Below are 23,861 nucleotides of genomic sequence, written 5' to 3' on the forward strand. Positions count from 1 at the left end.
AATAAATTAGTATGTGTCCTTAAATAATAAATGAATTAATTTTATTTTCTGAATTTTAGCTACATATGTATACAAATGTGAAATAAACTTTATTAGCTCATATCAGTGATAAATAAACAACCGAGAACTCATATGAGAAAAACTTCATTTTTGGAAAGGTTTGTAAAAATGATGACTGGAAAAAAAAGTATTTGTAATAAAATATTTTAAATCTGGATCCAATTTTAAAGAATTGTCCAAATGAAAAAAAAAAAAGGCTCCGCCATTCGTAGTGAATCAATATTTGTTTAATTTCTTTTTTTGTATTTTGTCACACTGATCATGATTAAAAACGTCAGGCTTGAATCTATATTTCCAGCTTCCACAAGAAAGGTGCATCACACAAACACTGCATAATCTGACAGCTCAGTAGTCTTTTGTTCCTGAAGAACAAAAGAATAATTAACTACACTGATGTCTAGGATGTCTGACATTTCATTTGAGATGTTCCTACTGTTTCAATAGCATTTCTTATTACTTGTCTTCTGGACTGCCATTGGATTTGAATGCAAAGACTGAGAACTCTGTTTTGTTTTTCTGGCCATCATTGATATAGATGAATTGTTCTATTAATAAGTTTTTTAAAATATATTAATTTCCTTTAAGTCTGCTTAGCAAAATACAGAGCTTAATTTTAAAGAAATCTACCTGAATTTCATTTCTCCTTCCCGCTTCTCATAAAAAGTTATCTTGAATGATAACAAAATACTACATGGGACAAGAGTTCAACCTAAGGATTGCCATTTAGCAATGTCAGTTTATCATTAACAGTCTATAGGCTATTATTTTTATGTACTGATATGTATCAAGCATTAAACTGATCTTGCCATGAAATGTTCAGAATAATTTACATAGCTCATATAAAGAAAGAAAATAACAAAAATATTTTGGTATTGTGGTTGAATCGTGTGTGTGTATATATATATATATATATGGGAAAGTCAGTTTTCTGGTGTGGCATCCATGTCAGTCTGTAGGAATGACATACATAACGTACAGATATGCAAAATTAAACAGCTTAAATTTTGAGATCAGGTTTCCAGACTGCAAGCACAGTGTATCTAATCCCTATAGCAGGGTGTTCTTCCTTCTTACAAAGACTTTCTAAACGCTGGAAGTGATGTTATTGGTATTTTTTATGTACTCCACAAATTAGTCTGGAATTTAGTTTCAATGAGAATATGGACATTGTTTCAATGAGAATATGGACATTATATTAATTTGCTTTAGTTGGGGTTTCAGATCTGTATTCTACGAGCATATTTACTAATTTTATGGTGATGCATTTTGACTCCATTTTTTATTCCTGTGTTGTTGATCTACAGTGAGCTTCCTCAAATTATTGCAGTAGAAATTATCTGATGTTTGAATAGAATAAAAATTCAGAAATTATAATGTGGTCATAAAATGTACTAAAATTTAGACCAATAAAATTATAAATGCAGCTGTTTCAATTGCTACTACAAAAGAGAAGCTTATTTCAGTCTCTGGAAATCTCACATAAATTCTGTGAAGTATGTCTTCACCAACACTTTGATTTTTCCATTTCACAAATAGAAATTACATCTTGGGTTTTAAATTAGGAAATATTAAGTAATTCATTAAAGTGAAGAGAATTAAATTAACAAAGGAACGATTTTATGCCTTACCTTAATCTGACATTGTGTCTCTGATGTTAGAAAACCTTTTTGTACAAAAAAAATCTTTTTGTAGCCTCTGATGTGCAAAAACTTTTTGTAGTCAGTACCACTAATAAAATAATGGATATTGTATTGTATTATATTATATTACATTGTCATAGATTACACAGTGGCAAGCTAAACTGCGTTGCAGATGTAAGTCTACAGCTGAAAATCTTTGTATGTACTTCTATACCAAAATATTGTTTAATCAGAGAAATGTTGTTCATAAAAGTTAAACCATGTTTTCACAATATTTTGAAGAAAACCCATATAAAATAGAAGTCAAGAATACATACAAGGGGCCAAATATGAAATTTATTTTACAGTAAACATATTTACTCTGGGATGAATATTATCACCATTACATGAACACAAAAATGACCATTTGTAATTTGCTGGGTCTAAACCTGACCCTAGGTCTTGGATTTGCTCTAAATTAGTCAAGATGACAATGGTCCTGAGGAAGACTACAAGCTCCTCGCCCCAGGGCCATGGAGCTCCAGAAAACCATTGCCACTCTAAGGAGGCAGAAATAGCTCTGGAACCAGAAGCAAGACAGTTGGGTCAGGGTGTTATAGCTCCCTAATCTGCTAAAACCTCCAGAACACTGAACACATATCACTAGACTTTCAGAGCTTGTACTTTAACTTTCATGTCAAATCACTTTGATAGTCTGTCTCTCCCAATGCTTTTCATGGCTTTTGACTTCACACATGCCTGTTGGTTTGGTGGAGAACAGTTTCATCGATGACCTTTTATTCTATCACTGTTTTGGCTGTGTGGGAAAATTAAACAAGCAGCAGAGCACTTTTGTGGTGCTCAAGTATTTTTAAGCTTGTTCAAAACTTTTCGTGGTGATACTGGCACACATACACAAACTGAGTTTTACCAGGTTGTAGCCATCAAGGGATAAATATTTTTCTTATATTTTTATTTAAATTTTGTGCAGTAAAATCTGCATTTGTATATTTGTTTACTATATTCACTATCACAGTCCTTGCAGATATATCTGAAGCAGATCTTTTTAGCACTTTCATTATGAAAAACAACATTCTAATTTGCAATTTGGAAATAGGTATTGTCCAGACAGAGGTTTTGGAGTTTCTTTTCTTTAAATTTTATTTAGAAATTAATTAAATATCAACAGCAAGTTAAAACCAGTCTTCTTCCACAGGATTTTTTTTCCCCTTTTGTATTAAAAGCATATTTTAATTCCATGAAAGATTCCATATCACCTTTAGCTGATGACTATATCTCTTATATTTTCAAATCTCTAATTGCACAATAAGAATTGTATCTCAAACTGAGAACAAAAAAATTAAAAATTCCATACAGTTCCTTGCTTTGATACTTGAAGTAATTTAAAGTCCGAATCAAACATAGCTGTACTAAATAAATACTTTTTATGTTTTCTTTCAGCCTGAAAATTTTATCTTGATTGGAAAAAAAAAAAAAAAAAGAGCAGCGTTTTCTGTAGGATGAAAACCTACAGAATTCATCCCAAACTGGAATTCCAAGGTGTGCAACTTTCCTTCAAAACAAAATCCCCTGCCTCCTCACCTGCTGCAGTATTATGCTGTAGCTTTCATTCTGTTACTTAAAAAAGGATTCATGGGATGACATTGTCAGTCATATTAGTGGGATAAAAACCACCATCAACACTAATAACATGACACACAATGCTATCTTTCAGGATTTTTTACTTTGTCTGTTTTCTCTTAAGATAATATATTAAAATACATTAAAAAAAAAAAGTTTGTGTTTGACAAAATAAAATGGGCACTTCCGAAGAAATACAGATTCTAATGAAAAATAAATGCTAATCAAATCATGGGGCTTGACTTATAGATTCAACTTTTTTTTTTTTTACACCCTCCCCATCATTTTGGAAAAGAGTAGTAATACTTGTTTAAATATTCTCCTGCACTACATCATCTGCCATAAAAAGTGATCACTCATATCAGAAAAGTCCCAACAGATGTTTGGTGTTCTTATTACAGTGTATTAAACTGGCATCTAATTCTTTTGAAGTTGTACTGTCGTTTTCAGAGTACATGAATATTATGCTCTGTGAAAATCACAGGAAGAATAAAAATCAGGGTTCTGGTACATACAGTTCCAAATTACACAGCTGCAGATCCAATTGTGCTTGTATGATGTGATCTATTCTCCTTAAAAATGGCCATCTGCAATAACTCCAGCTTGCTCTGGACATCTCAACAGATTTGGCATCATGGAACAAACAGTATCTACTGCTAGTTGTGTGTGAACTAGTACTGTGTGGCCTTTGCCAAAGTTAACTTTCTGCAAGCCACAGCTGTGTACTAGTCCTCCCAGGTACTTTTGACAATAGACATTATTCTGTGCATCCCATTATAGCATCTGCCTTTCTGAGGAACACAAAGCAAAATTAATATTTTTCTTTTCCCTCTCAGGAGTCTCAGCTGGCGTATCAGGCTGCATCTAGACTAGTACACAAAAAAGACCTAAGTCTAAGCTGCTTCTCTGTCCAGAGGGCCACATGCCGCAGCCTGCCAGTATACGTGTCAACCCCTCTTTTCTCTTGCCACCTTCCTCCAAGCAGGATGGCCTCATCCATTCTACTTCTTGGGAACAATGGGTTTTCTTTGCTGTTCCCTGACAGTGAGTGCTTGTTTGTAAGAGTGCTAACTGACTCAGGTTGAAGTTGTGGTGGGGATTTGGAAGTAATTAAATAGTATGAATGACTAGAAGCCCAGGTCCCAGACACAGAGTTCACCACTCCATACACAGCTTATCTCCCCAGCACTCCTCCTGGTTGGCTAAAAGCTTTGACCTACTTTACACTAAAAGCTTTTTTTCCCAAACATCTCTTCTTTCACTTTTTTTTTTTTTTTTTTTTATTTCCTTCCCAGGACACAGTATCTTTGCCAAACCCCCTTCTATTCTCCCAACATCTGTTTGTTTCCTCTATCCCCTAAGTTCTAACTCTCCAGAAATCCCAAGTAAAAATAGCCTAACCTCCTTGTTTCTCTCCCCTGGTGTTTCTTTCATTCCTCTTCCAATCTTGTCAGGGTGTTCTGTCATCCTGTGCATACACAGCATCTCTGGGAGAAAAAGTATCTACACTGACAGGCTGCTTTCCAAAACTAAACTAGATCATAATAGGCAACAGATTGTCAAGTCGTTCAAGAAAGTAATTTGGAATGACTGCTTTCTTTACTTCTGCACAACATGATTAAGGCCCACGATCGGTGACTCATTTGAATTACCTTGAGGTAATACAGTATTATGCTCAAAATCTTGTTTTTGAGCAAAGTAGAAACATACCTTATAGTCAAGTAAAGCCAAGAATTTATGGTTAGTATAGGTGAAATCTGAAGAGTGTAATAATTATTAATGCAGATTGCTACAGAAAAAGAAAGAATAGCAATGCAGTTTACACGCTTATTTTCCTCCCCTTTTCCTGGTTTTATGCCTACCGTCTCCCTGCTCCTCTGCATTGTGTGGTTGGTGGTTTCACTCTGGTGGTGGGAGTCAGGGGGATATTACCATGAGCAACAGAAGACCTTCACTGAGAGGAACATGATGTTCATGTGGATGACTTCTTCCTTCATATAGGATCTACCTGCAATCATTTTTAGACATTTGTTAATGTGCTTTTAAACCTTTGCATATTATTCATCAATCTGCAGCTCCACACTAGAATTTATTATATACAATGCCTTTTAAGTGTGGGAGATGTTATTTCATTTTTCCGTTTGTTACCTCTAAAACTAGCTGTGCCCAGCTCCATGTCTGCATTTCTTTGATTAATCATTGGTGAATGAGTCATAGTTGTGGGGTCTCCAGAGCCAAGCTTGCGCCCCATTCAATGACTCTAGTTCTCTGCTCTTCACCCTCTGTCTCTTCCTCTCTAGAACCAACCCTGTATTTCTCAACACTGTGTTGTTATGTTAGTCATAAATAACTCATTCTACATAGAGTAACTGGTTTTACTGTAATCAATATAAAGCATTGTTTGTACCATACAAAGGTAAATAAAAAGAAAAAAAAAACAACAAACAAACCATAGGTCAATTAGAGAAATTGCTTTCATAACTAAGCTAAGTAAAACAAATTTGCAGGCAGCTTAGGAGAAGCTCAGGTAGAGTAAGCCTGACTAGCCTTAGTCCCAAAGCCTTGCAAATTCAGCACAAAACGATGACCTTGTAATAGCAATGGGAATCCTGTATTACAGTGTTACATGGCTGCAATGGTTCTATGAAATCAGGATTTCCATACTAATGGTTAACATTTCATTTCTCAGAGAGTAATAAACAATGTCAGAATAAAAGTTAATATTTCTCTACAAAGCACTAACAAAAGTATGAAATCCGTGTCTAAGATATCGTTTAGTTGTAGTAAGAGATTAAGGAATGTGACAGTACGTGAGCTAGAAGCATGAAGGTAGTTACACTGAAATCTGTTCTGTAGCTGAGTGCGGTAGCCTGACAGACCGCAGGCACACAGCCACCAGCAGGGACTTCGCAGTTACATAGCAGTAACTTGCAGTTCAATTGCTTCTGATTTTGTCACACTCGTTTTGCCATATCAGCATAGTACACCATGCAGGATCTCTTCTGGTTTTGCCGGGGTTGCAGCAGACTTTAGTGATTGGGATATTGATATTGGATCTCACAGTGTACCAGAGCTGCCCTCCTCATTAGCTCATATGTCCCTGCCACCAGCCACAATTGTATGTCCTGACAGAAAGATGGAAGGACATGTCTTTTTTCTGCCTGGAACACTTGGCTAAGTAAGACTTTCTGGAACAATTGCCTAAGAGGTCCTATGTACCTATTATCTGCACGGCACACTGGTCAAGGCTGGCTGCACTCAAGTGGTGACCTTGCTGCTTTTGTCTTCAAATCTGGGTGCCGCTGTTATTATTGCTTCTATAAAGCCATGCAAGGACAGTAAGAAAGAGGTATAACAACAACTTACCCCAGTCATTTTCATCTATTTCCTTCAGCTCTGAGTCATGTGTCTATCTATGTAGGATGGCCTTACACAGGTGTTTCTGCCAGTACTGAATGATTGGAAAGTTTCCTCTTTATCTTAGTTGACTTTACATCAAGTCTTGATGCTTATTAACGTCTGTCTCACTGTGTGTAACTCCTTACATCTATATTGCTTAGCCGAGCTAAATAGGTATAATTTTCTTGTAAGTTTGAGATACCATTAATAGCTTCTACAGCATTCACATAGCTACTCATTATGCCTCTGAGCTGAAAGTATGCTTTTCTCTATTATTGTTATTAGATGTGATTTCTTAAAAAACAATCAAACAAACAAACAAATCCCACAAAAATCCACCCTACAATTTAAAATAATGAAACCTGAAGAATAGACCATAGTACTTTACCACAAGAAAAGACTATCTTTGGAAAAGGATGTACATTTTGATTTGTAAATGTGAAGTGCTGGGAAATCTTCCACTCCCTGTTCAAAGCTGTCTGCTCCCGTCAGTTGGTACTGCCTCTTCTTTTTTTTCTCCCTTCACATACCTCAAAGCAATGTTCTCAGACCAAGCTCCTTCCCCAAGGGTGCTTCCATGGTGTAGTGTCTAAATATGCTTGGAACATGGTTGAAAAATATGAGGCACCACTTTTCCCTCTACACAGAAAGAATAGAAAGCATAGAAAACAGTGCTGGAAAGGACATACTAAAAAGTTCCTATTGACCCTATTTAAGTAAACACAGGGTCAGTTTCTCTCTATTTTGGAATATGACATTCCACAACCCAGAAGCATGTTCAGGATTTGCTTCAGCTTTTACTCGTCCATTCTGTGAATTTTCAGGACCTTTGGTAAATATCCTCAAGGACTGTCATGTAAGTATGTACTTTACAGACATTAATGGTATGACTGGCATGCTAGATTTGGTATGGTGAGGGTTTGGATCTTCATTCATGTTGAAAGTGTCCTCACCATCTGTGAGTTGCTCAGAGCCAGGGTTTGCATTGCAGCGTTGATATAAGGTGTGAACAATAGTAACATTTTAAACATCACAGTCTGCTTTTCATGCCACAGGATATTTATGTAGTCACTTCCATTTGATGTGGAGGATAAACCCCAGTGCATTTTCTAGGTTTCAGGCTTTTGGGAAGTGCTGCTTTTATATCAACATGGAATGGCAGATCTTGTTCTGAATTTCTGTCTATATTTTTGCTTGTAATTTTCTGGCAACAGAACTTTCCCTCCCTAGAGAAAAATGCTGAAGGAAGAGCAAAATAACAGATATAAAGAACCCCTTAAACATTGACTTATTAAAATTACATTGAAATATATTATTGAAACAGATGTTCGTACTTGGGATGTAAATTGAACATTTTCAAGAAGTAAACAAAAAATATGTTACTTTTTATTCTTTGGATATATATTGCAATGCACAATAATACATATACAACAATACTGCATGCCAAAGAAACACAACAGCAACAGTATTTTTTTTTCACATTCAGTGTTAAAGGTACTATCCAAAGTCTTCACTTTATCTCTATTTTGTCTATATAAATCTTTGTAGAATGCCAGAAAATAATGCCATGCATGCCCTTACTCCATCAATAGCAACTCCTATCTCTTAACATAGAATTATTAAACACTGTTATAAAATGAAGCCTGCACACAACTACAGTTCTAAGGTGTCTACATAGTGGGTTTCTCTGGTTCCAGTCCACAGCAAATGAGAATTCATTCTTTTCCTCCACAAATATTTCACAAAGCCTCCACCCTTCAAACAGCTCTCCAGCTGTAATAGCTATTTCATCACAACTTGCAAGTGGCTGGGCAAGAGCTTCGCCATTTTTTATCCATACAGCTTCTTACTTCAGCCTTTAAATTTTACTATAGTTCATATGCCACATCTAATACTTCTATCACAGTTTAAGACCTGCTGGAGGGTTCCTTAGGTTTGAATCGCTGTGAGTTTTATCACCATTGATTCTCTGTTGGGTTTTGCATTACTTCACATGCTGTGCCCTGGACAACCTCTCTGTATGTTCCCTCAGTTGTCTTCTCAGAGCTTCAGATTTCTTCGTTAATGTCCCATGATCCAGCATTCCTGGTCGCTGTACAACATCACCAATCTTGTCCTGTCACCAGAGCGGTCCGTTCAGGGCTCCAAGTACAACCTGCAGGCAAGTACATGTCTTGCATGCCGGCTGACACCAATGTGCTGTAAATGACACTGGCATAAGAGCCATTGAATCCAGGGAATAACCTGTGCTGCTGCACCAGAACTGATAGTCACATGAAAGGTCAGAAAGCTTAGACTGTCTGCTCCTTCCTAATGTTATTTCAATATTTACCTCTATTTCTGACTTGAGTGTTGAGGGAAATGCAAATTATTCATGGTCTGGTATAAGAATTCTGTACCGTCATTATTTGGAATGGTTCTAATTCTAGTGGAAAACTTAGAATTATAATATTTTTTCCCCATGTATACTTTATGCCAACATAATATTTGTCTCATAAATTGAAGGAATCTAAATAACAGATACTAAATTTTTGATTGTATTCTAATATTACACATTGATGCCTCAAAATATGTCTATGAGGCATCAGTTTGACATTTTCCTTAGAAGTAGTCTTAGATTTCTCAGTACAATTCCAATTGACTGTGATACTCACAGAAATGAAAATGTAGAGATAGAAAAGACTTATTAAGCTGTGTGTTCAGTCTGTCTTCCTTCCTGACTTTTGCAAGCTAGTTTAAAATAATTCAGACAATAAAGTTTCAACCAGCACTGTGGTGGAAACTAATAGAACTGCAGGCAAATAAGCTTCTAATAACTCCCTCTTTTCTGAGGTCCCTGCAGTCTGTTGCTTCTTCTCTCTAAATCAGTGGGGCCATACATATATATCAAACTTTTTTTCTTATTTATACTTTCAAAGTAGTTATAGACTTCAGTTGTTGCTTAGGTAATCTATAAAATTTCATTTGCTTATTTTCTCTTTATAAATCAGACAATGTAGTTTCTGCTGGCTCTATTACACTTAAGAACAAAAAACATTTGCAGATTAAACATAATGCACTCTGCTGCACAATTCTGGCATGCTGAGAGAAAATGTGTCGTCAGCTACCACAAGTCAGCTAGTGAGAGGTGATTTGATAAGAAAATAAATACTGATTGTTTCTGAATGCCATCTTTGTGAAGAAGTCTCAGTGCTATGAATCTCTAATCATTGCTGAAAAGCTTATCACATTATATCAGCTTGAAAATTTTGCTGGAAATACACATGAGAAAAAAAAGGAGCTTTTTCTCGGTTTCTGTTCATATCATAGTTAAAATATTTGATGGGCAAAACTGTTATAATGTTTCTAATTAGTGGCACCTTTAAAAACTATGAAGTCTGATTTTACTCTAGTTTTATTTTTACCCCTGAGCATAGTTACAGTGATATTCAACTGACAGATAATTTGAAAGGTTTGACAAATAGTTAAGTACTGTAAAAATCCAAATTAATTTGACTCTATTAAAAATGTGAGATCACATTAAAATAAGCAATTTTTTTTAATTTATTTTGTCTATAGCCATGTATTGACTCTGGAAGCCAGTAACACCTGGTTTACTCCTTTTTTTTTTTATGAACTGAGCAAACTTTGTTTGGAAAATGTATGCATATTTATAGAGTTAAGAACCCAGCATGTTTCCACTGGAAATCCAATGATTTCCCAGTAGAAAGCTGGGCTGCTTTTACATGAAGGTGGCCAATATGAAAAAGGAATAATAATTAAATGCAGGGATCATGTTCAATGCAGAATGATGATGGAAATAGCATTAGCTATTCCGGAATAAAAGTTTTTCTGTTTCTAAAAACCTGCTGCTCTCCACTGTGCAGTAAACCTTATTACACTGAAGACATGCATTTCAAGACCGTTATTTTTTCATAAGTGTGAAGGGATGGGGTGAGTGATAAAGTATTCCTACATTGACTAGAAGAGGAATACCTGCAAAGGGTCAGTTACTTATTTTAAAAATAATTTAAATATTCTTTCACAAAATTATAGAAGAAGTTTAGAGAGGAATTCTCCTTTTCATAAAATGGTTGGTCCTTTACCATGCTTCTTAGATTGCAATGACATTCTGCTAATCTTCTATGACTCTTAGGCATGACTTAAACTGGACTTCTCTCACTACCTCCACTCTCTAATCATTTATTCTCCATGAGTACCTATAAATCCAGTGACCTTCCAGAAGATTTTTGAGCTTCTGTAAAAGGATAAAAATATGATACTCTTTTTTTTGCTAACCAAAGCGAGCCACAGAAAACCAAAGCAACTGTGGTTCAAAGTTTAAAGATAAGAAAGAAGGGAATATCTGATATAGCTTTGCCCATTCATGTTTTTTGATACATCACAAAGTCTATTTGCACATTTGTCCAGATGAAATAGAACCTGGCAGCATTAGGGTTATCCCACCAAAGAAAGGAAATGTAGGATGATGCTGACAGATACTTTTGGCTAGGAGGTGAATTAAGGACAAAACACAAGAACACAAAAGGGTGTCTGATGAACTCAGGGTTTATCTGCTTAAGCAACCGCTGACCAGAAATGGGCTTTTTAAGACAGAGCAGAGCAAAAAATCTTTAGCATTTCCCCAGATTGCCCTATCAGCTTCTGTCAATCTGCAGATGAAGAGAGATGGCCATAAAGAACCCTCTGGGTGCCAGAGTCCCACACAAAGCTGCACCTTTAATTTAAGAACGGGACATTAATGCAGGAGAATGAGGGAAGGTAAACGTTATGTACCAGTATCCTGGAAAAAGAAAATGAGAAAAAAAATGGCAGATGGAGAGGAGCACAGCTTTGCTGTGTTCTAACAATTTGTTTGTTAATATCCTTTTTTTTTTTTTTTTATGGTATTGTTAATTGGAAACTTTTATTAAGATGTGAAGCTCCTTGATTTCCCAAATGCCAAATACTTGTCCAGCAAGGGACTAAACAGTAAAAAGAAAATACTAAAAATAATACTGACAGTTTGTTTGCCTAAAAGACAACTTGAAATAGTTTGCAAATAAAACTAATATGAAAGTACAAAATTGAAGGGTAGGGAAGGCACCAGGTTTCCAAAAGTGCAATGTGACATCTAATAAAATTGTAAGGTACCAGTTTTTATCTCCTTCACAGAGATGAGGCGTCACCCTGCTACATTTCTTATATGAAATTTCACCATAGGTTGAAATGAATGGTTGAATTTATACCTTAAATTTCCTGGAAGCTACAGAAAAGCTAACATGGAGAGGAAAGGTTTAAAACAACCCAAACTGGGGCTAAGGAAGGGTATGTCTTTCTTGCTGAATAGGCGACAAGTAGATCGTTCTGCTTTTGATGGCCTTGCTACTCATCACCTTGAAGGTAAATTTTATGTCTCTCCCTTTCTTAACATGGTTCATATGACAGCTGTTTCCAGTAACTATAGTTGTTATGATTGATCATAGCTAGTTATTTCCACCCATTTCCTTTCTAATTTATCCCTATGTTATTTTATTTTAAAGACAAGATGAATATTTTAGTAAAATTTGGAGTGAAAATATATAGTATTATATATACAACCTATAATACTAGATTATAATGATATTAGGGTTGTGTTTCATCATCCTGTTCTTTTTTGTTTCCAGTTAAGGTGAAGCATTTGATTTTAGGCATATGGTTACAAGAGCAATGTAGGTGTATAATGGCTTTCTACTGGGAGAAAATCCAAGGAAAAAATTGAGATACAGTTTCCCACATGGACAATGTTTTGTGCATTTACACTAAACAGAAATTATTTGGCAACGTAACTATTTATTTGTCAGCTGTCAAAGACATGATGTGGACTTAGAGTTAATGACTTAAATATATTTCTTCTTTCAAACATAAATTGTTTGAATGTTTTAAAGCTTCTCTTTAAAAGAAAGGATTTGTTAACAGATGGAAAATTAAGATAAGAGGCCACATCTACACGAAATACTAGATGTATAAAGAATTTATAGATACAACAGATAAATTTGTGTGCCTTTACAAAATCACTTAGAATGCACTTAGATGTAAATGTACAAGTAGGCCAAGAATGTGTCTTGCTCAGCTAGCTTGCTCTTTAAATAGAATATATGAATAAAAATTCAAGCAAATACATTGAAAGGTCATACCTTTCTGCTTCTTCTACATCATAGAATTGTCATTTGCTCATAACAAGTAATTTTATGAGTAGGGGCTTTTTACTTAGCAAAATAGATTTTTATGATAAAACAGGGTTGTTTTTTCCCATCGTAGAAAGTATTAGAGAAATAATACCAACTTTTTCTTCCTGTTAGCTTTCACCTTTTTCATTGTTCTCTTCTAAAACAGTTTTGCACAGTTGATTTATGACAGAAATTGTGAACCATGAACAAGTATCATGAACTATTAAAGGAAATCAGATTTCAGATTCCTAAGTATTATGTTTACAGAAATTTTATTTAAATTGACTTAATTAAAAAATATAAACATGCCACAAGTCATGTGCTAAATGAAAACCATTAGAAATGCATGTAATAAAAAAGTATAATTTATAAACTCATTACTGCAGTAGCTATCCATCAATAATTTAAAAATAGTATTTAATTTTTTTCTTGTTTACACTTTAGTTTAGTTTATAGAGAAATATATGTCCACTTAGAAAAGACACAGCATTGGCTACAGTGGCATAAATAAGCTGAATGTACAGTAAAGTTGTAATACTGACAACAGCAACATTTACACAATCTAACTCAAGACCATTAAATTTTTAACAACAATAAAAACTTTAGTAGCACCTTTACAATGCCATTCTTTATATGGTATGGAAAATGAGCCCAATTTTGCCATTCTGTGGGACAAAAAACTGCACTAACAAATTATGCCTCTGTTGACTTGAAGCTACCAAAATATGAAGAATTTGCTATTTTCCTTAGCAGATGCTGCAACAAGTACCAGCCTGCTGTATCAAAAATATCAATGTTGTCACAAAACATCTGTCTGGGTTTAATTTCTACCAACTAACATATCTTGAATTCCTTTAAATAATCATTGTTGGTGAAGGCTCTGTGAAGATACTAATTTAAAATATTTGAAACCTATCTTTGCTTTCTCTTTGATAATCCAAACATATCAAGCTTTCTATAGCTTTCACTATAAAGGTTTTCTTTAAGACAGTACATTATCCGTCAATGCCTTTTCTTCACTAACTTAAATCTTTCATTATGCTTTTTAAAATATGGATGCTAGACCATTACTTAACTACTTTCTCTAACAGTTGCATCCATTCAGTATGTTGGTTTTTATCGTATTCCTATTCATTGCCTTTTGTCTCCAAGTCTGCAGGATCCTATTTTCTTTTTGCTGGGCACCTGTCCAGAATTATCACCTCTCAACTTATAATCACCATTCTGAAGGATATCCCACATTCTTTTCAATCAAATGGTTTTGTCCTTTTGCAAGATGTTACTATAGGGATTGAAGTAAAAAAGCAAAAAGTAGCTAATAAAAAATTAAGTAATTTCTCATTGGATCTGAAAATTAATATCTCCAACTAGCATAGGAAACTTCAGAAATATCTATAGCCTCTGACTGTTTGAGAGATGCACTCTGCTTATAGCTATCTGTAAAAGATTTAGTAGACAGACCCTTTGAAATATTTGTTAGGGAAGAATTTAACAGATAAACAAAGAATTATTTTGGTTTTCTGAGCTGATGTGCTTTAAAAACTACCTATAAATATCCTCAAAGGGGACTTATTGCTTATCTTTTTCATCATGTAATTCATTTTTTTTCATACATGATACTACAAAGGAAACATTCTGACAAAGTTATTAAACAAAGCCCTTGCTATCTGATAAAAACTTGTTATTACTGGAACAATAGGATACTGGAGCATTTAAATACATTCTGGATTGGTTCCTTCATGCTCCCTCTAATGTATTTGGAATGACCAAGCTTTTAAAATTGTGGGTACTATGGTAACGGGATATTTCAAGGTGTCATGGAGACAAAGTACTCTTCTCCTGAGATGCTAGTCTATTTGAAAAAAGTGCTAGTCTGCTGTGAAAATGCACAGAACAGAACAGGCTTTTTGTTATTTTCTAAGTGCAACTACTTATAAATGGTGACTCATACAAGGCTTGCATGATGCTGGTGTTTTTGACACACCTGTTTTAAAACAACAGAATCAATCTGAAGTGAAATAAGTGCCATTCTTCTCACACAATTAAACCTCCTATGTAGAAAGGACAGAATTTTCTTGGCTGAATGTAAAAAAAAAAAAATATTAATAATAAATAATAAAAAAATCAGATCTGTCATTTTCTTTAGTGAAAAACAAAAACCCCAAGATGTTCTGAGATGAGTTTCTATCATATTTAATACATGATGATAGTTCCTGCCTAATCCAGATGTATAGTTTGGGCACATGCTCACCTCAATCCTTGTAGCTAATCAAGACAAGATGTTTAAACTCAAAGTGGATTGTTCTGTAATAGATTTAACTTAATTATTTTTCCTACTTTCCCCCAATAAGCCTTTTACTCTTCCTAAGAGAATCAGATTCTGTTGATGTAATGATATTTGTTTAAAATAAATAAACAAATAAATATTAAACAAACAAACAAACATCCCTTCCTTTGCTTCTGCTGTCTTAGGTAGTACTGAAATTTTGCCTTGTTACACCTTCTTTTATATCAGCTATGACAAACACGACACTGGTACTCAGAAGCTTTAAGTATCACAGCTGTAAGATGGACATTTTAAAAACAAAATACCAACTGCCCAACATGACAGTGAGACTTTTGGCACAATTTTGTCAGTGCTATTTTGAAGAATGTTTTCTATTATTTTTACTATTACATACAGTTGTCCCTAAATTGACAGTCACTGCACACACAGTTTGATTGCACAAATAGCATATACCTTCCCATTGCTACATTTGTTTTCCTCAATCTCACTCATACCAATTTCTCTAACTCCTTTACCTCCAAGCAGTCAATAGTCTTCTCTTCCTTTTTCTTCCTTCTATGCATCTTTGGATTAATAATTTCTCGAAGTGGTACCTTCCAAGCACATAGCTACAGAAAGTTGCATTTCATATTCTTAATTAAATTGATTAGGTCTTATTCAATTTTTTAGTTTATTTTTGTGATATGCTTGTTTTCAGAAATAATGCATTTTGTGCTTTTCTGTCCACTGAGTCTTTCTGTTTTTTAAGGTTGGAAGTCTTACAAATTTATCTAGTTGGTGCCCAAGCTACTGCCTTTGAAACATAATTTTTGTTCTTGAGATTGCTTCTGCTTTTCAAGCTTTTCAGTATGCATGCTATAGATATTCTTACCATGTCTAATCTTTTTGAAATATTAACTTTATATGAACTATCTAAGTCAAAGTCTGAACATAGGGACAAAGTCCTTTGTCTTGCTCAAGCTTTCCCCTTCGACCACTACTGATGTAATGTTCCTGTAATAAGTCTTTTTAATTTTACAAACATAGTAGCAAATTTATATAAAATCTATTTTGTTAAATTGTACTACTTATCAGGCAAAGAAGCAACCAAAACTACACCATCTTCATAACTCATGTTGCTTATGTACCTGTGTAAGAAACTGTGCAGGTGAGACCCACCATCACCACAGCATGTCTCAACTGTGTTGTCTCAACTCATGCCATGGCAGGAAACTCATGCCATCACCACAGTGAATTATATCACCACTGCCAAAGAAGACATTTAAGGCAAGAAGATAACACCACTGCCACCGCAGAGATTTAGGAGACCGACTGACGCCATGGAGCAATGAGGGAGGCTGATCCTGCAAAACTTAAACAACCCCCGTGCATATTCCCAGACTTGGGGTATGTTGGGCATGTAACCCCTGTGCATGTGCCCAGACTTGGGGTCAGGGGGGTCAAGGTGCCTGGAGACCCCTGAGAAATGTTGGGCATGTACAGCATTGCCGGGTGGAAGGTGTGGTTAAGCAGAACAGCTTGTAACGACTCTATAAAAAACGGAACCAACTAACATCGGACGGAACGTTCCCCCACCAGACTTGAAAACAAATCGGACTGTCGGGACGCCGCAGCTCCGGGGTGGTAGCCATTGCTTTGAACTCTTTCCTTTTCTTTCCTTCTTTCTTTCCTTCCTTTCTCTCTCTTTATCTCATGCTCTCTCTCCCTTTGCATTCGCAGATGGCTTGTTGGGCAGATAAAGTTCCTTGGCTCTTGACTCCATTTTGAGTCTTAATTCTGTTCCCGAGAATACAAACAGAACCACGCTCCGGTCTCAGGCCGGCATGCGACATTTTAATTGGTGTCATGGACAGGATTCTCAGTGACACAGAAAGTGCCAGGTTCTTTATGAGAGACTTGTGTGTGTGTGTGTGTGTGTGTGTGTGCCTGAGATGTAGCTTGGTACAAAGTGAGTGTGGAGTCCAGATCCGCAGTTCTGTTTGTCCGTGAGGAAAACAGCCAGAGACGGACAAAGCGATAGACTTGAACAAGAGACGAGTCTCTTAAAGAAGTTTAAAGGTGTGACCTCCTAAGAGTGAAGTGGGGGAGTAGTAGTAGAGAATTGACAGTGAGGCCCTCTCAGGACAAAATAACCCCTCTTTGGTGAAATGGGTTCGCACACTTCTAGAGATGTTTGTGATGTTTCCCCCACTGAAGTATGGGGTGGAGATTTATATAAACTGGATGACTTTTGGGGAACCTATCATGCTCGCCCAGCTCCCCAAGGGCGAGAAGGGCAAAAAATCAGTGGTTCCAACTGCAGAGTATGGTGGATAGGATCATGATATTGCAGAAGGAGGCTAAAGTTAGGCCTGGGAAGGGAAAAGCCATAATTTGTGCAGTTTTAGGAGCAAGTTTGGCAGCAGCCATGGAAGATAGGTGGCAAAGATTGTGTCAAGATAATGCCGTGGTAGATTCCTTGAAAATGGCAATTAAAACACTGAGAGAGCAGTTAGGGGAGACAAAACAGCTATTAGAGCAGGAGAGAAACCAGAATGCTTTGTTAAAAGAAGCATTAAGAGAAGAATTGTGGAAAGAAAGTGACTCATTTGGGGAGGTAGAGTCGAAGTCAACAGAGAAAGGGATTAGACAAATATATCCCTAGGGGGATTTACAGAGAGCAAAAGAGGCAGCAGAAAACCCTCCTCACATGTATCCCCTAGTTAAGACTGAATATATATACGAGACAGACAATGACACTTGTCCCCAAACGGTTACTAAAGAGTCTCGGTTTACAGCAACCGAGTTAGCAAAATTAAGGAAGGATTTTGCAAGGACTCCAAAGGAATCTGAAACAGAATGTGTTTGGAAAGTGTCCTTGTCAGGAGGGGATGGGATTTTGTTGTCAGAGAAGGAAGCAGAAGGATACAGGGGTCCAGGTGTGTTTTTAACTACTGATAATCATCAGACCCCATGGTCATTAACACAGAAGGCAGCGTACTGGGCCGAGGGACCGAACCCTTCAGAGAGGGGAGACCCCCTAGCCACAACAGGTATAGTGGATCAGCTGGTAGAAAGTGTACAAAAGGCAGCTTGTCTGCAGATGATGTGTGACAGAAGGCTTGAATCTCGCCAGGGCTCTCCCATGATGATGCCTGTGGACCCAGAATGGATGACTCCTCTAATTCAAGGACTTCCTGATTCTTTAAAAGCCATTGGGATCCAGCTACAGGGGAAGATACAAAATACTCCCATATTAAACAGAGTTACATGGGGGGAAGTTGCCTAAGAGCTAATTAACTTTGGGAGAAAATATGGTCCCGTTGGTGGATCCTGGCAAAGACCTGAAACGAGAGCTGTACGAACTGTGGGAGAAGCTGAGGGACAGTTAGCACAGGCTCAGAGAAGTCAGAATTCTAAATTGGTCTGATTTACTGATCCTGGGGGAGGAAGACCCCTAAGCTGACAGGAACGGTGGCAGTTGGGACTCCAGAGAGGTATTCCCCGGGATGTAATGGATGGGCTCCCGACCCAGAAATTGGAGAAATTTGTATAGATATTGTCAGGGCACAAAGTTAGTTTTGAGCCAACCCCTAGTGCCCCACCTCACCATCAACAGGCATTGGGGAAAAAGCTGATGGAGTAAAGAGGGCAATGGGAAACTAGATTCTCCATGCCCCCCGAAGGTGGTGGTGGGGGAACGGAGGGTGAATGTTTACCAGGCAACTTAGCTTAAATTTGGGAGGAGATTTAATGATTACAGTGGCTGTAGGAATGTGGAAAAAAAATAGTAACCTTTTTAATTGACACAGGAGCACAAATCACTGCACTGATGCAGAGTGAGGTGGAGCAATGTGGAATTTTGACTTCGTCTAAAAACCTAATTGTCTTAAATGCTTTAGGGAAAACTCAGTACCTATGGCCCTGGTAACGTTATGGTTGCCTGGGGAGGAAGACCCAGGTAACACCAAGGTTGCAATAGGTCCTTTTCCGACAAATCTTTTTGGGCATAGATATACTGAAGGACAGACAGTGGTATGATACCCAGGGGAATTCATGGTCCTTTGGCATTCCTCAGATCAGAGAACTAGCTGAAACGTCCTGGGCAGAAGTGTGCCTGTTGCAAGCAGCACCTACCCTCCCCCCTTCCAGGATGACTAATGTGAAACCCTATCCCTTGCCATTAGGGGCCCGGGAGGGGACAGCTCCTGTGACTGAGGATCTTAAACAACAGGGCATTTTAACATTCACCCACTCCCCATACAATTCCCCAGTGTGCTCAGTTCGTAAATCAAATGGGAAGTGGAGGCTGACTGTAGATTATCGTCCACTTAATGCAAACACTGGTCCCTTGACAGCAGCAGTGCCTAAGGGAGCTGAGCTCATCTCACTCATTCAGGAACAGGCTCATCCAGTGATGGCCACAACTGGTGTGAAAGATATGTTTGTCATGGTTCCCCTGCAAGAAGAGGACCGTGATCATTTTGCTTTCACATGGGAGGGACAACGGTATACCTTTACTTGCCTCCCTCAGGGATATAAACATTCTCCCACCTTAGCACATCATGCTTTGGCACAAGAATTAGCCCACATTCTCCTGGAACCAGGAGTTAGAGTTTATAAATAGATTGATGATGTTTTGATAGGAGGGGATGAAATTATTCCAGTACAGGTGATGCAAGGAAAGATTATACAGCACTTAGAGACTCTGGGACTCTGGGACAACCTGTCACCATGTTGAATATTTAATTGTGTGTACACTGCCACTACAGCTGATTGCACGTAGTTTGATGCCTGCACTTCTATCATTGCATTCTGGCTACAATAAGACTCATACCTTGTCTAAATGTAATGGAAATCCCATGTCAAATATTGTCAGGCATAACTTGTCAAGTCCCGTCAAATCCCAGCTGGCTTGGTGAAGCTACAAAATAAATATTGAACGATTGCCCAAATTACTGAGTGAAGTTCCTTAAGATCCTAATGTTTTCCACTTGTTCTGTTTCCCATTTTTCATAGTCAGCTGATATTCCCTGGTGGTTTTGTTTTAATACTTTCAACATTCTACATGCATATAGCACTGGGGGGGGTGGGGGGGTGGGGGGATGGGACACAAGGTGGGGTGTGTGTGTGTGTGTGTATGGGTGGGAATTTCCCACCCTTTCCAATCTGTTTAAATTTTTATTAGTGAGATTATTCTTTCCTGTCCTAATAATGGCCTGTCTCCCTACAGATCAAATGAACCCCTGTATTTGCATGAAATCAGGAGGTCCATTATCTGCTGAACTACCTCAATACGTAGCATTTTTTCTTCTTGGCTGGTCTTTTTAATAATGAATGCTGTTTCAGATTTTAAGAATAGTGGTTCACTTTCCACTGATCAGTCAACATTATGGAGAAAAACCCCAAGGTTTTTAAACACAGTTCTGGTAAGTTGTAGTGCTCCCTTCTGCCTTTCCTTCCTTTCTTTCTCTCCCTTTTCCTCACTACCTTTACCTCCTTTCCCCTTCCCTCTCCCCCATCCCCATAATTGCTGGTATGCAGGAGAGATATTTTTACATCAAATGCTATTACAAGTGTATATCTTCAAGATACTACACCTCCTGAAATGTACACTGAAATATATTCACTGTTGCATACTCCAAAAGACATCCATAGAAAACATTATCTATCACATGAGTGAGCCATAGTGTTTTTGTCTAACAGCATAACTCATCTCTGAAGCACTTAAGTTGGAGAAAAAAATTGAAACTAGCCTTTTCTTGATAGATAAAATGTATGCTTAGAATATTCTTAATGAGTGTTCCTGGACAATGCAAGTCTTAGTCTGCTGTGGAGTTAATTTATATATATTCTGGAATATAATAAGGCTGTTGTCTATCTTAGCCTACCAGTTTTCTTGCAAAACTCAGATTGTTGCTTTCTTCTTTTCTATGGCTCCCTAGCATGACTTTAAAGACACTTACATGATTTAATTCTTATAGTTGCTTCAAATATTTCACAAGTCCTTTATCTTACATTTACTTCTTGTCATATAGCCATTTAAGTGTTGCTGTCCTTCCCCAGGAGTCACTACCACTCTTCTAGTATTCTACTCACAGCTTTTGGGTTTAGGATAACTTGTTTAATTAGCAACAAAAATAACTTGTGAAATAAACATTTTCCAGATGGTGACTTATATTAGTCTTGTTCCATGTTCTGACTTTGCAGTTGATTCCATCTCTGCAGGAGAGTATATGCAAGTTTATTGTTAGCAAGGCGCTGCGCTACAAGGATTGATGTAGTGAAAGGGATATATCAGGTTTATATGTCCTGCAGAAGGAAGAGGACACAAGAAAAAAGACAATGTCTTTATGAGCTTTTGACTTACTCCTTTTAAATATAAAGTTATCACTTCTTTACTTCATGCATTATTTTTTGGCTTCCTGACCAACTAAAATTCAAATATTGCTTTTATAAGTCTTTGGGGATCAATGCCTTTTTACTACAGAGAATTTTTTTGTGTTTTCTTTGAATGAGATGGGGAAAATCAAACCTCAAATCAATAGTTTCACCAAAGCAACACAAGGAAAATAAAAAAAAAAGCAAACACTTAAAAGGTTTTTGAAATTTTTGTTGCTCAGTACATGAAGCTACATGAAAAAGGCATTGTCAGTTATATATACACATTAGGTTTGTAGAGAAGAACATAGAACTCAAGAATGACTTTTCTTCTGGGTTGATCATTAGATAAATGAATCTGCAAGTTAAAACATGGCAACAATAGGACATAAAAAGAAAAAATCTTTTGAAAAAAAGAAATTTTACCTTCTTCCTGGAGTTTCTTGTCTTTTGTAAGGACAGAAAATGACATCAAGCACAGCAGGAAACTATTCAGAAATCAGTTTTTAGCTGCATTATCTGATAGCTGATGACCTTGATACAGCTATAAAATGTGCAGAAACTCAGAAGCTGCAAAAAACTCCAAGTCTTAAGTGTTCCTTTATGTATTTTATTAATGACAACATGTAATTAAAATGGCAATAATATTTGCAACATAAAAGATACAATATTTAAATAATTTATTGTTCTTATTAGAAATGTGATATGGTCTTCATTTAGTTTAATTAACAAGGAGCAACTCTTTTAATAATTTTATGACCGCCAAATCTTCTCACTGAGAGGAGCCTGTGCTTTTTCTATAACCTACATGAACTAATCATGATCATGATCTAATTAAGCTGCCTATAAAATCATAGTTATTTTCATTTCTGAGAGAGGGATATCTAGAGTGTACATCTTTTTGAATTGCTCTAATATCACTAAGAATTAAGTGGTATGACTTATAACTATAACAAAAGGAAAGGTAAACCCTGGCTTATTTCTAGATATGAACTTATTTTTGCCTTTCTGCTTAAGCTGGATGGTCTGAGTCATTTAATTCATGTTGTCACAACTCTTCAAAACAAATGCAAGAAAATCTTTGTACCAAGTTGCCCTTTTATCAGTTATATAAGATTTTAAAAGTGTGGGCTTTATTGTTACTTTGTTAATCCACTGAGAATCAATATTGATCAATTTGTATTGATTCTGAAAAACTTGGACAGAATCCAGATGTCCTGATGCCTTATGCAGAAGACCATTGAATGCACCAAAATTGCTATTTTAAAGGGAAAAACAAACAAACAAACAAACAAAGACTTTATATATACAACAACAGAATAATAGCATACATTGTTTAGACTACTATTTGTCTGTTCTTGTAGAGGGGGAAAGATCTGTGGGTGACCTCAGTTATCTAAGATGATATTAGATATGGAGACATCCAGAAAATGATCCTGAAACAATCCTTTGAAGATCACTTCTCCCTTTTGAAGGTACAGGGATCTCTTGAAGGTAAGAAATATCATAGGTATTATTAGATACCTTTCTCCCCTTAGGATTTACTTTACCTGGATCTCTCCTGAAATAAAAGTCACAGTAGAAGGGGGCTGTCTTTTTTTAAAACAGATAACACTGGAGCCAGCTATGCTCTCATCTTACGCATAATAATCAGAAGGATGAAGAAATTGTTGAGCAAAGGGAATCTTACTCCTTATTCTGAGGCAGACAGGGAGCAAAGAGGAGGTTGAACAGAGGAGGGAAAAGAGAGCAGCCTCCTCTAATCCTATTAATCTAGTCCAGTTTGTGGCCAGAGGAAAAAGAGTGATGATGACAATGGGGAAAGGACCCTCTTTTTAGCATAACTTAGTGGGTATATCAGTTAAAGAGCTTCAAAATGGTTCTACAACTCAGGTCTCTTATGCCGTGTATAAGCCTCCTTGTCATCAATTTATGCAAAAGGCTGTTGACACCACCATGTTTGGTGCTTGTCTGTCTACATTAGCTGTGCAACAGCATACAAGGCAATACACAGACATCAGCTTCCCAGATTGAGTCTCCTGTGGATCACGTCAGCCCAACCAGAGACTTAATCTGGAAAACTAAGTAAACCACAGATTTAGAAAGAAAATAATTGTTTCAGGTTCAGGCAAGATCCCAAATACCTAAATTTCAATTTCTGAAGTAAATGGCAACTAAACACATACAAAAAGATCATTGGACTCTGCTGAGATGCATGGATCAGAATTAATATGGAGACGATAAGATAAAGCTAGTTTTATTAAAAAATGTGTGTGATTGATAGCCTAAAAAAATCCCAGCCAACCC

General features: G+C 36.7%; 1 pseudogene; it reads left to right on the forward strand.

Moving 5' to 3' along the window:
• Positions 1-16,521: 16,521 nt before the first annotated feature.
• Positions 16,522-18,729, forward strand: LOC121084763 (annotated as a pseudogene).
• The last annotated feature ends 5,132 nt before the right edge of the window (positions 18,730-23,861 follow it).

The sequence above is a fragment of the Falco naumanni genome, chromosome 3 (assembly GCF_017639655.2).
Source record: "Falco naumanni isolate bFalNau1 chromosome 3, bFalNau1.pat, whole genome shotgun sequence".
Lineage (NCBI taxonomy): Eukaryota > Metazoa > Chordata > Aves > Falconiformes > Falconidae > Falco > Falco naumanni.